The sequence below is a fragment of the Theropithecus gelada genome, chromosome 11, assembly GCF_003255815.1.
Source record: "Theropithecus gelada isolate Dixy chromosome 11, Tgel_1.0, whole genome shotgun sequence".
NCBI classification, from domain to species: Eukaryota; Metazoa; Chordata; class Mammalia; order Primates; family Cercopithecidae; genus Theropithecus; species Theropithecus gelada.
Window position 1 is genome coordinate 75,161,567 of NC_037679.1, and position 17,472 is coordinate 75,179,038.

The following is a 17,472-nucleotide window of genomic DNA, read 5'->3' on the forward strand; positions in this document are numbered from 1 at the left end:
ACTTCCCGCATTTGTAAAACTTCCCTTTAACTGGAACAAGCAACTGGAGAAAAGGATTAATAGGAAACCTGGCACTGTAGTTCACCAAATAACGCAGTACACAAGTAGACACAGGCCTGTAGGGAAATACAATCAAGACCAGCCACTGAACGCAATTGTTTTTTGAGTCTAAAGATAAAACAGCTTGATTCTTGGATTGTCTGATGACAGCATGAAACTAAAAATCACAGGCATTTATTGTGGGAAAGGTCCTTTAAAATGAAATGGTCCAAACCCCTTGTTTTCTTGATGAACAATGGAAAAGGATTAGACTAATTTCAATCCAAATATTCACGTGCCTGCTATGTACTGTGTATTAGTTCACAAACTGAATTTTGTAAAGACACTTATTTAGTATACACATGAAACATGCCTGTTTACAATACACAGTTTTTTTGTTTTTTTTGGCGGGGGGGCGGATGGAGTCTCGCACTGCCGCACAGGTTGGAGTGCAGTGGTGTGATCTCGGCTCACTGCAATATCCGCCTCCCGGGTTCAAGCAATTCTCCTGCCTCAACCTCCTGAGTAGCTGGGATCATAGGCACATGCCACCACGCCCGGCTAATTTTTGTATTTTTAGTAGAGACAGGGTTTCACCATGTTGGCCAGGCTGGTCTCGAACTTCTTGTAAGCCACCATGCCAGACCCACAAGTTCACTTTTAAGTCTATAAAATTAACTAAGAGGCAGTACAGATTTGTGGGAAGAACAGAAATCCAAGCACTGGAATCACTTAGTAAATTAAATACTGTGGTGCTTTATGCAAATCATTCAACTTCTTACTTATTATAGATGGGCAATCTTACGTCACAAGTCCTTCCAACACCAGTAACAAAACAAATTAGGTTCATTTGTTAAAAAAATAGCATTGAGTCATTTGAAAGTCCACACTTGGATACTAGGAATTTGAATTAAAATTAAAAGTATTTAATTCTGCTTAATATTATGGTAGATTATGAGTAAAATTACTTGTATATGGATAAAATATAAGAATATTCTGAAAGAATATATTAGAGACCATTCATTGTGAGTATGTCTGGTGAAAAGGGGAAACAGAAGGTAAAGAATGGGACTTCTGTTTCTCAACGTGCAGTCTCTTACACTGCCTAATTCTTTCATGGGTATGTATTATTTTTATAATTTTTCAACTCTAATTTTTAAAAAAAAGTACTTAAATCATGGAAGGCAATGCAATATAGCAGAAAGTTCTTTCTACTGGACTAGAAAAGGAGAGAAAAGACTTCTAGTCTGGCTCAGTTAGCTCTGTAAGCTTGGGACATCTATATAAGCTTGGGAAGTCTATGCGAGTTCCAACATTCTCTCTTATGAAAACAAGAATGAAACTACACTGCTGTCACCATCCCACTGGACTCGATGTTATATTAACTGGTCTTAGGTTACTATTCTCTCATTCAATTGTTCAGTGCATTCATCAAACACTAAAAGAAGAACAAGAACTAAATGAATGTAAGAGTGTAGAAATTAATTTCTCTATAATCAAAATAATTGATTGATAGGAAAAAAAACTATCAGAGTTATAGAAATGTTTAATTTGCGAAAGGAGAGAAGAAATAAAAGATAAACTTGGTGAAAATCCAAAATCTATTATTGAGGAAGGTAAATAAACATATGTTCAGCCCTTGACCTGAGGTGATTTTATCAGAATGCTTTCCAAACATATGTCAGTAATTAAATTTTTGAAATCTTTTAAATCACATAAATTACACCTCTGGTAGGGATTATGAGATGATATTATCTTCTGTTTCCTAATTGAGTGATGGATCATACCTTCTTTCTCTAAATACTAATTCAATTACTTATCTCCCTAATGATGGATCTGAATGCATGAAATTACTCTTTTCAACTTAAGATTCATTCATCTTGTATCAGAGAAGAGTAAGATGCATGATTGCATTTTTCTTCACAGCTTTATGTGACTGCTAACAGGGTCATGTGGTTATCAAAGCCACTTTCTTGCGATTTATTATTAATATGTATTTATTGCAGTTTTCTCCCCAATCACATACCTTAAATAAAACATACTGTTAAACATTAAAACTTGAAGTCTGGCTGGGAGCAGTGACTCATGCCTGTAATCCCAGCACTTTGGGAAGCCAAGGTGAGGAGATCAGTTGAGGTCAGGAGTTCAAGACCAACCTGGCCAACACAGCAAAATCCCGTCTCTACTAAAAATACAAAAATTAGCCGGGCGTGGTGGTGCGAGTCTATAGTCCCAGCCACTCAGGAGGCCGAGGCAGGAGAACTGCTTGAACCCAGGAAGCAGATGTTGCAGTGAGCCAAGATCTTGCCACTGCACTCCAGCCTGGATGACAGAGTGAGACTCTGCCTCAAAACAACAACAAAAAACTCAAAGTCTTCTTTAACATTTAAAATATGCCCAATTTTTAAGTTTTAAAAGAATACTTTTTCTGTCACCTAATAGACAAAATTAATAAAGGAGGGGAAAAAATGACACCTTTTTTCTTCCATAACTCTAAGTTTGGCTAAATGTTACAAAAAAACGTATCTGTCCTCCAAAAAATTGTATCTTCTAATTTACTATTAAGCACCAGTCACTGAATATCTAGGCAAACGTTCAAGAGGCAGACAGAAAGCCTAACCACTCCATACTCCTGTTCTCTATTCTTTTGACCCTAAGATTCAAATTGATTGGAGACACCTGACTATACTAAAAATTTTCACTTTGGCAGCTCTAAAGGAAGGCACAGACCATGTGACTACCACAAGGGAGCCCTTGACAGAACAGCATCCAGCTTAGCCTCTTAGAGCAAGTATGCAGACCGCTGCATATAAATTCGGAGAATGTGTAAGGATGGAAACCATTTTCTTCTTCCTAAATATGTATTTAAGTACCCTGCTTGGAGCTTTACTGTGCAAGCAAGGTTCATTTAAAACAAAAACAGAATTAGGAATCTTCTTCAAAGTCTACAAGGCTCTACAGTGTCTGGTCTCCACAAATAGTTTGTTCATTGTTTGCCATTAAACTTTCTAACCCAGAGGCTAAAAAAATGAATGACCACTGTTTTTTGTTTCTTCTTTAATATTTCACACTTAACATTAAACCACTGTATCTTACCTTTTACATTTTTGGGGGGAAATGAGGTATTTATTATTTCTTTGCTAAGATTAAGTGCAAGAAACTTGGAATCAGACTGTTCTAGCAGCTGCCCCTTTGCAGTGTGACCTTGGTCAAGTTATTTATCCCCGTGTATCTCAATTCCTTTAACTAAAATTAGGAGTATCACTACTACTACCACTTAATCTCACAAGGCTACTGTGGGGGCTAACAACACATAAAGACTGTACAAGTAGTTTGCATAAACATCCTGCCTTTCTCCTTTAAAATGTGCTCTCAGCACTTTCTAGATCTGTGTAATATGATTCCCTAGGACTCCATTTCCTCAGCTGTAAAACCAAAGAAAATAACACAAAGTACCAGGTATGTAGTAAACACTGGAAATAATTTATGTAAAGCATTTATCAGCACAGTATCTCAAAAAATGCTAGTCCTAACTTACAAATAATAGATCCTTTTCCTTCCAACTTGAAGCTGTGCTACGGAATATCTTCACGTTGTAGTTTTTGATCCTGCCATTTCAATTTGTCTTGTGGGTACACATCTAGACCTGCAAGCTCCAGGAAATAGACTTCCTTTCTGCTAACCCCTTCCCTTAAAGTTTGAAGAAGATGCCAAGTGATTGAATCCATCCAGAGAAGCTACAGTGGCACCAGATAATACCATAAAGAATATGCTATAATAGGTTTCAGGTGTTTCTCAACTGCAGTAGTGTGAGATACGCTCCAGCCTCAAAAAATTAACATGAGCCATAGGAGCCGGAAGATTTTAAGTGCTAAAATCCTTGGCAGCAGACAAAATAAAATAATACAAAAGACACTTAAATGGGGGCCAAGCATGGTGGCTCATGCCTGTAATCCCAGCATACTGGGAAGCTGAAGACAGAGGACTGCTGGAGACCAGGAATTCAACACTGGCCTAGACAACATAGTAGGACTCTATCTCTACAGTAAATACACAAATTAGCTGGGCACAGTGGCACACACCTGCAGTCTATTACTCAGGAGGCTGAGGCAGGAGGACTGCTTGAGCCCAGTAGTTGGAGGCTGCAGTGAGCTATCATCACACTACTGCACTCCAGCCTGGGTGACAGAGCAAGGTTTTGTCTTACAAACAAAACAAAACCCAAAAACTACAAAATGCACTCACTAAAAACAGTCCCAGGGCACATTAATGAATTCTGCAAAAGCAAGGGGTCAAGAGCAGTTGGGAGAAGTTATATATGAATCACCATAATATTGTAACAAGTTTGAACTAAGCCCTCAAAAGAAGGCTTGTTTTTGAGGGTTTTTTAAAGCTATTTTTTTAATCTTTAAGTATCAAGACCATGTTTATCTGTAACCCGGGAATCACACAATTTTAACAAGCAACTATCCCAATTTTTCAGTCATTACTGCCAATTCTCGAAAGCAATTCACCATCTTTTATACATCTTGAGCCCAAAGGGCAGAGCACAAACGGACATAAAATAGTATCTCTGCTACTCTCTGGGTCTCAGGAGTCCTATTTTCAGGGCAACCTCTTCATATCTTCCAAAGCTGCTAAGCATGCATTTTCCTCTCCAGTCAGTGCAGTCTTTCCTTGAGACACCACGGTGACGTGTGTCTTCTTACTGCTGCTTCCCTCCTCTTGATTCCAACCCAAGCCATCTAAACCTTACAGGCTTGTCAAAACCAACTTTAACTTCATAAATATCTCTTCTTTACTAGAGCCCATATCAGTATCTACCTGTTTTCACCTTCTTACCATCTATTTAACAGATCAAGATACTAATTATAACAGTGTCTTGCCTCTAATGGCTTTAAATGCTTATGTCTTATCTTCATAATACTGAGTTCCTTGGCAGGACTTCATAAAGTTATTTTACTCATGCCCACTAATGGCCAAAGCAAGATCATTTTTCTTTGTGAAAAACTACTGTTAGAAGAGCTACTCACAGAATATAGATAACAAAACACATATATTAGGAAATTAGTAAATAAGGTAGAACAAGTATTTAGAGTGAATATAAAGTATCTTCTTGCTTTCAGTTGACAGTCATATATGCATATGCTCGGACTGAATGTCATAACTATTAAGTAAAAATAAAGGAATGGAACAATGGGCAGAGTATGTATACCACTGGATATACTATCTGTATAAGAAAGGGAATATATACATACACATTTGTGTACATACGCACAGACTAATCTCTGAAAGGATGGAAATGAACTGGCAGTAGGGTTTAACACTAAGAAAACTGGGTGGCCAGGCAGTGGATATAGAAGACTTACTTTCTCACCCTATACCATTTTATGCTGCTAAATTTTGTACCATATACATGTATTTTCAATTCCAAATGATAAACAGAATAAAATAGCTTATTTATTGAAAGGAAAACATTTTTTACGTATACATATTTTAGTAAATTAATTAAATAATTGGCCGGGTGCTGTGGCTCACGCCTGTAATCCCAACACTTTGGGAGGCCAAGGTGGGTGGATCACTTGAGGTCAGGAGTTCAAGACCAGCGTGGCCAAGATGGTAAAACCCCGTCTCTACTAAAAATACAAAACATTAGCCACACATGGTGGCACCTAACTGTAGTCCCAGCTACTCGGGAGGCTGAGGCATAAGAGTTGCTTGAACCCCGGAGCTGGCGGTTGCAGTGAGCTGAGATCGCACCACTGCACTCCAGCCTGGCGACAGAGTAAGACTTTGTCTCCAAAAAAAAAAAGAAAAGAAAACAAAAATTAAAATGCTCTTCTGTGCATAGGATTTATTATGATAAAGACTCAAACATTCATCCAATCATTTCTTGGGCAATTATAAATGCCAGCCTCTATGCAATTTTGTAGAGATGAATTATTTTAACACTTTATAATTCATAATCATTTTTACATATAATTTATAAACATTATTAGTGAAAGCAGAATAAATAACTGTGAAAAAATAGTGCTTATGAAACTAGAAAGGCCTGAATTTAAATCCAGGATCCTAGACTTTGTAGATGGGGCATGGTTCTCAGCTAATTACTTAATTTGTCTTAACGCTAATATCCCTCTTAAGAGCAGAGTTAAGCAAACTATAACCCCAAAGCAAATTACATCCTGCCACCCATTTCTTGTAAATAAAGCTTTACTGGAACAATCCATGCGTATTTGCTTACATATCATCTATGGCTGCTTTCTCAGTACAATGTGAGACTTGACTAGTTTTGATAGAGCCCATGTACCCCATAAAGCCAAAAATACTAATTATCTGGTCCTTTATTACAATAAAAGTTCACCCGCCCCTCCTAAAAGTAAAATGCATACAAACCACATCTACTTTGAAATTGTCTAAGAATATAAAATCTCAGGATATGTATCCTAGAGCAAAGAAAAAGAAAAAAAAAAAAAAAAAAGAATAAAAAAGACTAAAAATTTTAAAAAGACTATAAAACGCCACTCCAAGTAGGAAGCAGATCAAAACTATTTCAGAATGACATCAAGACATTATTAATCTTTTTCACTCCTCCTCCAAGTGTACAGTGGAGTTTTCCAGAGGCTACATGGAACTGTGATGGCAAAAGACTGCAACACAGCTGTATTCACTTAAGCCAGATATTAAAGAAATCTGCAAAAACAGTGCCATTATTCTTACCACATTTTGTTTTAAAACATAGTTATTTTAGTTAAAATACAGTCATTTATGTTAACATGTAGTGGGTTTATTATTATTATTTTTATTTTAAAAGTCAGACATAACTTTTCTCAGTTTTATTTGTGTTGTTGGTGGCGGTGGTGGGTTTGAGACGGTCTCGCTCTGTCACCCAGACTGGCAGCGGTGTAATTACAGCTCACTGTAGCCTCAAATCTCCCAGGCTCAAGCAATCCTCCCACCTCAGCCTCCCAAGTAGCTGGGACTACAGGCACACACCACCATGCCCAGCTAACTTTTTTTTAACCTTTTGTGGAGATGGGGGGGGCCCATTATATTGCTCAGGCTGGTCTCGAACTCCTAGGATCAAGGGTAGGATCAAGGGATCCTCATGCCTTGGCCTTCCAAAGGGCTCAGATTACGAGCATGAGTTGCTGCACCCAGCCTTTTTCTTCATTTTATTATTATTATTTATTTTATTTTTTTGCAGCAGGATCTCTGTCACCCAGGCTGGAGTGCAGTGGCAGGATCACGGCTTATTGCAGCCTTGACCTCATGGGCTCAAGTGATCCTCCTGCCTCAGCTCCCCAAGTAGCTGGAACTTCAAGCATGTACCATCATGGCTAACACTAGTATTTTTTTTGTAGAGACAGGGTTTTACCATGTTGCCTAGGCTGGTCTCGAATTCCTGGGCTCAAGCGATCCACAAGGACATTCTAAATTTTTTAGGAAAACAAAGTAACATCTGTCAGAGAACATGCAAACTACTAGCTCAAGTTCACAGTTTCAATATTAGACTGTATTAACTTACCTTCAATAAAGTCAAATATTTGTGAAACTGGTTTTTCGGTGGTAGCTGTGATACAAAGTAAAATCAATGCAGACAGAAAACAAGAGTAGTGATTTCCAGCCTGATTCTTTGGTTTGAGTTGTGCAGTGCTCAACAGGCATACACATCCTGTTAACAAGCAACTGCAGCTATTTAAGAATAAATTTTATTGTTTTATTGCAGTATGTGCATTATTTGCTTAAACAGTACATAAATACTTATTATTTGGACTTAGTAACTAGGACTGTTAAGTATTTCTTTTGGCCTAGGAATACCATGAAAGGTATTCCTAGGGCACTATAAAAACAATCAAGTTTAGGAACTTCTGGTTTAAGGGAACATACTTTGCACAATCCACATTTCACTGTTCTTTAAAGGTCACAAATTTAGTGAGGTTTTACATTAACTTGTAGATTTGTGGCCAGTAGGAACAGTTTCTGTCCTGACAAACAGAGCGCGCTCATTATGGCTTGCAGTCCCCAGGACATTAACCACTTTTGTAACTAACTCAGCAATCTTATCCATATTTTTCCTTTTTTTTTTTTGAGACGGAGTCTCACTCTGTCTCCCAGGCTGGAGTGCAGTGGCGCGATCTCGGCTCACTGCAAGCTCCGCCTCCCAGGTTCATGCCATTCTCCTGCCTCAGCCTCCGGAGTAACTGGGACTACAGGTGCCCGCCACAGCGCCCGGGTAATTTTTTGTATTTTTAGTAGAGATGGGGTTTCACCATGTTAGCCAGGATGGTCTCAATCTCCTGACCTCATGATCCACCCACCTCGGCCTCCCAAAGTGCTGGGATTAGAGGCTTAAGCCACTGCACCTGGCCTATCCTTATATTCTTTTATAAATTTTCTATAAAGTCCTAACTAGTCTAATGCTCCTTAAACTGCTTCTAACATCATACCTGTTCCCTCACTAATTAATGAGTTATAAAAATGTTTGGCAATTATTTGTTTCATATTTGCATTAGGATGCTAATTTTGTCCTTTTGTAAACTGTACTTTAGAATGCTGAAGTCCTTTTCTAGTATATCTAGAAATAACTATTTTTAAAAGCCAAAATTTAAAAATTTCACTAATTACCAAGTACTTTGGAGGAATGTATATATAAGAAAATACAAAGTATGGCATAAAAAAAGATTCTATACATACTCCTGTATTTAAATAGTGGATATATCTATATGTTAGAATATAATCCAACTATCTTGTAAGTCTATATGGTTTTCTATATTTTCTACCATTTAATAAATATATTCAGGCTGGGCACAGTGGCATACACCTGTAATCCCAGCACTCTGGAAGGCCAAGGCACTTGAGTTCGAGACCCGTCTAGGAAACATAATGAGACCCTGTCTCTACAAAAAATACAAAAATTAGCCAGGCATGGTGACATGCACCTATAGTCCCAGCTACTAAGGTTACTGAGGTGGGAGGATCACCTGAGCCCAGGAAGTTGAGACTGCAGTGAGCTGCCATCCTGCCACTGCACTCCAGCCTGGGCAGCAGAATGAAACTCTGTCTCAAAAAAATAATAAATATATTCGATCCTTTTATAATCAGAAAAATACACAATAGACTTGTTTAAATGTTTGGGATGATCTATGAACACATTCTTTTTAAAAAAGTGCTATTAATGCAAGTTTTTAAAAAAGAATGAGGGAGTGATATAGAATTAAATTCCCTCCAAAGAAACATTTTAGTACTATTCATTAAATAGAGGGCTAAGGACAAAAGAATAAATGGCAATATTTGTATAATTAGTTACTTCCAATGACAGACTATGCCAGTAAACTAAATATAGAGATAACAACTTATTTTACTCTCAATTTTCCACTTATTCTTTCTAATTTTTTTTTACTTCATGTCAAACATTCTTATCTAGATCACTCTTTTCATTTGAAGCTACAGAAGTGACAAATGTGCCTAACAAGGGAGAAGAAGGGGAAAAACTTTCACTTTGGGGGTATACTTATGAGGAACAGGTCAGGAGGGAGCAAAGTAAAAAGCAAATGAGTAAATATGTCTCTATATGTACTGAATCATGTCCATCCAAATGAGAAAAAAAATCTAGAAGTGTTGGTGGTTTGTAAGGAACTTGCTTCTTTCCACATCTGATAACTGACTCTGGATCCACTTCTTTCTGGGTCGCTTTTCACCTAGGCTGCCTCCTTTATTACCCAGAGTTGCTCTCTCATCTTATTAAAGATACTTGGCTCAGCACTACTTAGAACTTCCTCTTGTTCGCTTCAGAAGCATATACATGAAAATTGGAACCATACAGAGAAGATTAACATGGCCCCTGCACAACGATGACATGCAAATTCATGAAGCAATCCACATTTTTAAAACTATAAAAAGAAAAAAATAAAGAGAACTGCATATCATGCATGAAATACTGAAAATGGACTACCACACTTGTAGTGGGTCTAACAGTCAAAAGGCCTCTTTACAACTACATGTGAATGTAAGACCAAAGTCAAACCTCTGAAAACATTTGATCTAAGGGAGGGAATGTTATGGAAGTTCCACCATCTGCTTTCAATGAATGATTTATAGAACAAAAGACCTGAATATATGTAAACAACATCAAATGATTTGAAAAAGGATTAATAAAATGTTACACACTACTATCCGTAAATTAGGATCATTTCATTTTGACAAGTTGATAGGTCTGACTCATAAAACTGCATAAGGTACTATGAGAACCAAGAAAAATTTATGAAACAGGCTTTCAAAGAGTTATCTAGTCATTCATTCAGTTATTTACATCTATTATCTCATTTAATCTTGTGCAGGCCAGGCGTGGTGGCTCGTATCTGTAATCCCAGCACTTTGGGAGGCCGAGGTGGGTGGATCACTTGAAGCCAGGAGTTCGAGACCAGCGTGGCCATCTGGTGAAACTGTGTGTCTACTAAAAACACAAAAATTAGCCAGGCATGGTGGTACATGCCTATAATCCCAGCTACTTGGGAGGCTGAGGCACAAGGATCATTTGAACCCGGTATGGAGGCTGCAGTGAGTCAAAATCGCATCACTGCACTTCAGTCTGGAAGACAGAGCGAGACTATGCCTCAAGGAAGAGAAAAAACAAATCTGCACAACAAACGTCTGCCATTTATTTTCAGAGGAGCAGGCTACTGGTTGGCAAATTCAGGTCCATCAGGAAAACTCGTAATAATGCATACGTTCATCACATCCTGAAAATGCTGCATGTACAAAAAGTCATAATTCTTGAGTTAAAAATGTAGAATTCTGAGTATTTATCGTGTGGATCAGGACAACTGGCCCGATCCTCTGCCTCCCTGTACCTGGCATCACCCTAACCTCAGTTACAACTTGGTCCCTCAGTACCTTCAACTGCTTCTGAAAATGCCTGACATGTTTAAAGGAGTTACAGGTGGTACTGCATTCCTCCTTAAAGGAGATCAAATATACAGGATGCCAATGTCTCAAATGAAGACTACACAATGATGTACCCAGAAGAATTAAAAGAGCTCTGAAACATGTAATGTTTGAATTTTATAGCAAGTCAAAGCACAAATACAGAACTCTTGGTTCTGCATCATCTACAGAGCATACCTTGTATTGTACTTCAAACACTGAGCCATGTTCAAACTTACCAGTGTAATATTCCTCAAAGGAAGAATCCTCTAGTTTGAAATGTACTTAATGATTTTATCAATTTTTTACTGGGTAATTTTAGCACCATGTGGTTCTACGGGTTGGGGAAAAGGGTGAGCCTTTCCACTATTAAAGTGTCCTTTGGTAACTTACCTTTTTGAACCCACAAAACATGCTTGAAATCATCAAGGAATAATGCACGACAGTACATATTCATTCTACTACTTGAGCACACTCACGTGTTCAAGTCAGTAGTATATGCTTTCAGAGAAGGGGTAAGGGCTGCAGGTAAAGTTGAAAACGTAAAAGTATATACAATCCCAATTTTTCTGTTTTCACATATTGTTAAGAGAAATCATAATGTCTTGTTTCTTTCACTAAAGAATTCTAGTTGAGTGTGATTTTTTTCAATAGTGAAATTAAAGCCCAGAAATACTATTTATTCAAGAACACAACAAATCATTAGCAGAAAAAAAGTTATGTGGAAGAGGTAAACTATTTTCTGATATAAAGCTTAAATCCTAAAATATAAAAATTAGCCGGGCGTGGTGGCATGCACCTGTAATCCCAGCTACTCAGGAGGCTGAAGCAGGACAACTGATTGAACCCAAGAGGTGGAGGTTGCAGTGAGCCGCCAGCCTCCAGCCTGGGTGACAGAGCAGCACTCTTTCACCAAAAAAAAAAGAAGAAGAAATAAAGGTGGGGAGATGACATGCTACACTGAAATTGATGTTTTAAATCACAGGGACAAATACCAAAATTTACCAGCCAACAGCCCAATTTTCTTTTAGTGAAAAGTACCCCCTATATAGCTAGTCATTTTTTTAAAATCTCAGTTAACATGGAAATACTTTTAGCCAACTGTTTTCAATTACATATACTGTGATGTCCCTTTATTTTTCTACATTCTCAATACCAGTTAACACTAAATAAACAATACTACTCAATTTCAGGAGTACATAATTATCCCTCAAATGTTGCCTAACAATGTTCCCTCTAGGGTCCTCTGTGTGCAAATTCCTACTTTATATATGAAGCACGTTTAAGATCTCAAAATGTGTTGAGGCTATTTCTACTACAAGAATCGCAATTCACAATCCAGCATGACAGGGGACAAAGTCCAACAGTACTGTAGGCTTCCTATTAAAAAATACTCATACTAAAATAAGCGTCACAAACAGCCCAATTGCTCAAACCACTCAATATTGAATAACACTGACAAATAACCACATGAAACCAATTATTATAAGAATCAAAAGATCTTAACCCAACTATAAAATGTAGTTTAAAAGATCATCTTTTAACATCAAGAATGGTGAAGACACTATTTCTATTTTAATGACATAACTCAATTTTTGTTTTATGTTAGATTACTTTTCAAACCTCATTTACCACTTTGATCCTAAAGCATATGAAACAGATTTACAAAGGAAAAGCATGTACTATTCAGTTCAACCCAACCTATCATACCTTTTGTGCTGGGAATTATAGATCTTGACTAGAAAAAAAGGTAAAATTATGATGTATACTGGAAACTAAAATAAATGATTCTATATTAAAGATTCAATTTAGGAGTAATGTAGGAATGGGGAAAGGAGAAAGACTAAATTCTCATCTTCTATAGTATGAATTCAAGAGAAGACTAAAATCTCACACACACACACACACACACAACATTAAGAACAGCAGAATAAACATGCTATTAATAAATTTAGATGTAAAATGCCACAACAAACAGTTAGAAATGTTATTTCAGGGGAGCAACTCAAGAAGAGAGATGGAATTTAACTTGAATTGCCAGGGAAGACAGAGTGGGTGGGAGAGAGAGAATATGAGCAAAGAGAAAATGAGTTTAGACTAAGCTAGAATTGTGAAGGGCAACTCTGGCTGGATAAAATGGCTTCTGCTGGGGAGCAGAAACGCTAGACAATGCTTGGGCGATCCCTACACAACTGACACACATTATGTTCTTCTGTTGGACAGTGCTTCACCAAAAGTAGTCTAACCAAAGTATATACAAGGGCAGGGTGATCTGACACAAAAGAAACTACAAGTCAAGAGACGCAGGTAGAAGACAACAACAGACCTGACATTCTATCAAGGAGGCAGCTCCACCGTTTCCATAATACTTAGTATTTTAATTTAGCACTCAGTTTTCCATGATATTTTTTTTTCTTTTCTTTTTTTTCTTGAGATGGAGTTTCGCTCTTGTTGCCCAGGCTGGAGTGCAACGGTGCGATCTTGGCTCACTGCAACCTCCGCCTCCCGGGTTCAAGCGAATTCTTCTGCCTCAGCCTCCTCGGTAGCTAGGATTACAGGCATGCACCACCATACCCAGCTAATTTTGTATTTTTAGTAGTGATGGAGTTTCTCCATGTTGGTCAGGCTGGTCTCAAACTCCCGACCTCAAGTGATCTGCCTGTCTCGGCCTCCCAAAGTGCTAGGATTACTGGCATGAGCCACTGTGCCCAGCCCATGATATTCTTTAACCATAAACATCAAGCTGTTATACTTCAATCTTATACAACTGTTAATAAAATCCTAAATGAAGCATGCAGCCACACTTAATAGACAGGTTCTGAGAGACAGATCTAATAATTTCTACAAACCATACTTAAAAGCTTTATTTCTATAATATCCTTTAACACTCCACAACAAATAGTTATACTGTTATAATATACATTACACATTTTCAAAAATTTTTCCTTTGACTCCATAAAAGGATAGCAAGAGAACCACAATGCTAGTAAATACCATATTTTCAAATTCATACCAAAATCATGGTGATTTCAAACATTTGGCAAGACTACTTCTTTAAAATTAGAAAATAGCTGATGTCATTATTTTAGCGGTAAAATCAGTATACGATATGACATTTCTTATACTGCCCTTATGTAGAAAGATTTATAGTAGAAATACCTACCTTATTTAATGTAAACTGTGTAAATAAAAACTGATTCATAAATATTTGGCAAGCTTCCTCTAATACAAGAAATTACCAAAATCATAAAAAAATCCTTAATTTTTTCTAAATATTACTACCACCAGTTTCACTAATAATGGCAAATAGCTACCAATACACAACAACCAGATGTTAGGTTCTGTATTAGCTACTTCATTTATGCTATCTTATTCAATCCCACAAGATTCATCTACAAAAAAGGCAAGCTTAAGGTGAGTAATTTTAAGTTTAATAGAATTTATGTATATAATCTTTTTAATTAACATTTTAAATTGCTTCCTTAAACTACTGAGGAAAAAAATGTTAGAAAAAAATATGTAAAGTCAACCAAAAGCAACAGTATGAAACTGTATTCTTAAGCATCTTTTCAGAAATGAATATTCTTGTTGAAAGAGAAATGTTCTGAAATCTAACTCTAATCTGTAATGCTTTCCCCTGGTGCCAAGTTGCTACGCAGATGCCACAGTCAGAAAATTTTACCAAGCGTGATCACACTTTTCAAAGAAAGGACCCCATTTACTAACAGCACACTACGAACCACACAGGCAGCCGTCCCTCAATCGCCTCCATTCCCCTTACAATCATATCATCTGCCTTTCAGCCTTGTTTGCTCACCTCCCAGACCTTTCTTCCTCTTACTGGTCTGTCTCATTTCTCATCATCCTACCTCATTCTGGAAAAAAAGTTCATAAGGGCTGTTAAGAAACATTTGTATAGAACACTAAAAGTGCATCAGGAAAAGGTTTTATATAAATGTTAACTCGAAATATATAATAAAGATCTTTTATGTCTATACATTTTTTAAAAGATGATACCCTCCTTGACAAAGGATGGTATGCAAAGTTTTACATCCTAAAATACATATCAGGTTCCCCTCCCAGTAGTACAAACTAGTTCCTTCCACTCCAACACGACACTCCCTTTAAAAAAATAACTATAAATTCTGAAGAAGATATTTAAAACTGCAAAAACCTGAGATACCAAATGCAGGCAGATCCTGGGGGAGGAGCAAGAGTTTACCACCAGAAGGAGGAAATGGCACTGAATCAATCATCCTCATTCTCATGATAGTGTCCACCTACCCCTGCACCCTCCTTTTTAAACAGTTTGTAGCATAGGGCAGACTGAACCACAATAGCTAAAACTGACAGAAACCCCACCTTGAGTCTTAATGGCAAAGAACCAGAGGACTGAGTTAAAGAGCCTACCGCTGCTAGAACAGAAATTCTGGAAGGAAGAGAATCAGAGACACAAACTCTGCCCAAATCTCTGGCCAACTCCTAAATTACTGCATGGTGCAGGCTCTCAACAGCCTGGGAAGGCTAAAACAGTGGTTTTCAACCAGGGGTGACTTGCCCTCCCAAGGAACATCTGGAACTATCTGGAGACATTTTGGGTTGTCACGAAATGTCTGAGGGAGGAGGGTGTGACTGGCATCCGGTAGGGAGAGATCAGGGATGCTGCTGAACACTCTACAATGCACAGGAGAGCTCTCACCACAATTATCCAGCCCATGAGTCAACAGTGCCAAGGCTGAGAAACCCTAGGATAAAAGAAGCCCACCACAAAAGAGACAATAGTCTGGAGTCTGAATTCAGCCAAAGTTAACTCCTTGAGAAGCGAGAGGGGAGGGGAGGGGAGGAGAGGGGAGAGGAGGAGAGGGGAGGAGAGGGGAGGGGAGGAGAGGGGAGGGGAGGGAAGGGGAGGGGAAGACCAAAATTCAGCCAAAGTTAACTCCTTGCTTAAAAAAGAAAAAAAAAGAAAAGGCCAAATTAACAATGTTCAAACATAACAGAATCCAGAGTCTCCACACTATATCAGCGTTCAGAATATAATTCAAAATTATTCAACATATGAAAAAAAACAAGAAAAATCTAACCCATATTCAAGAGAAAACAAAACCAATGGAGAAAATCCAGATTTTTTTAGTAGCAAAAATGTGTAAGCAATTATTGTAAGTAGCTTAAGGACATAAAGGAAAAGTGCTCACAATGAATAAACAAATACAAAATGACAGCTGAGAAATGGAAATGATAAAAAAGGTCCAATGGAAATTATGGAACTGAAAATGACAATATCGAAAATAAAATATACACTTTCCAGTTATTTAAATCTTCTTTCAAAATCTGCCTTCTTTTATGTCCACACCATAGTAATGTTCACTAAATTCTTTTCTATAAAGATGGTATCTCACTGTGTTGCCCAGGCTGGACTTGAACTCCTGAACTCCTGGACTCAAGCAATCCTCCCGCTTCAGTCTCTATGGCATATGCATATAGCTAGGACTATACGCATATGCCACAGCACCCAGCGATTTTCACTAAATCTTGACTATAATTATATAAACCAGAAACTAAATGGAAATGAAAAGGATGATATCATCTAAACAACCATTTGATATTATTAAACCAATGGGTTCAGTCTGAAAACATACCATAAGTATCCTTTTAGGATTAATAATACAGGTGGCAGAAATATATGGTAGACTATAACAGGAATTCATAAGTAATAATAAGCCACACTGGAAAATCAATTTATACTTACTACAGCTGAAATTTTCCAAATTAAAATTAAGACAACATTCCCCTCTCGCCTACACAGATGAACTGTTTTCTCATTTTGTAAATACAAAATAAATGTGGAAATGAAAAAATATAGTAATAGCAAAAAATAGGAGCAGTCATTTCCCTCAGACAAGTCTGTTTTTAACTTGCCATAAAATTCCCCCCATGTTACTGAGATGCCATGAAAAAGGAATGGAAACAACCTTCCAGGCATATTCATTTTTACACTTTCTCTAAATTCTAAGATACTTCAGCGAAGTATGCTGAATTTAGCTACATTTACAAAGCAGAGGATAAAACATTCCTTTTTAAAATGTAGTCAACTTCTAGAGTAATCCATTTCATTAATCTGTAAGAATGATCTAGTTGATATACTGCAATATCATTCTATGGTACTTAGGCTCAGTCTATTATTTGGTCAGAAAAACATACCAGGAACAACATCCTAAATGAGGCTGAGATATGAGTAAACTGAACAGTACTTCCCTCATGCTACTAAAAGGTTAAACTTTGAACCTTTATTCATACACGCTCTGAAGCTTCAACTGACTTTCTTTCCAACAGGGAAAGTGGCTTTTGGCTAAAACACCCTAAGCAAAGGTGAAAAGGTGGTCACCTCTGTAATAAAAACTGAAATTAACACCTCAACTCCCATTTGGTACCTACAATTTCCCCTTCCATTTCTTAATCTGACTATGAATATCGTTACTCGAGTTAACACAATCCTTCCCTCTCTACAAA

The 17,472-nt window shown here is 37.5% G+C and overlaps 1 protein-coding gene and 1 non-coding gene across 2 annotated transcripts in view; one reads left to right on the forward strand and one right to left on the reverse strand.

Moving 5' to 3' along the window:
• MED13L (mediator complex subunit 13 like) overlaps window positions 1-17,472 on the reverse strand; it is a 314,129-nt gene that overhangs the window by 113,424 nt on the left and 183,233 nt on the right. The window lies entirely within an intron of this gene.
• On the forward strand, window positions 9,822-9,928 carry LOC112635604. Its single transcript, XR_003121951.1, has one exon. It is a non-coding gene; the product is annotated as a U6 spliceosomal RNA (small nuclear RNA).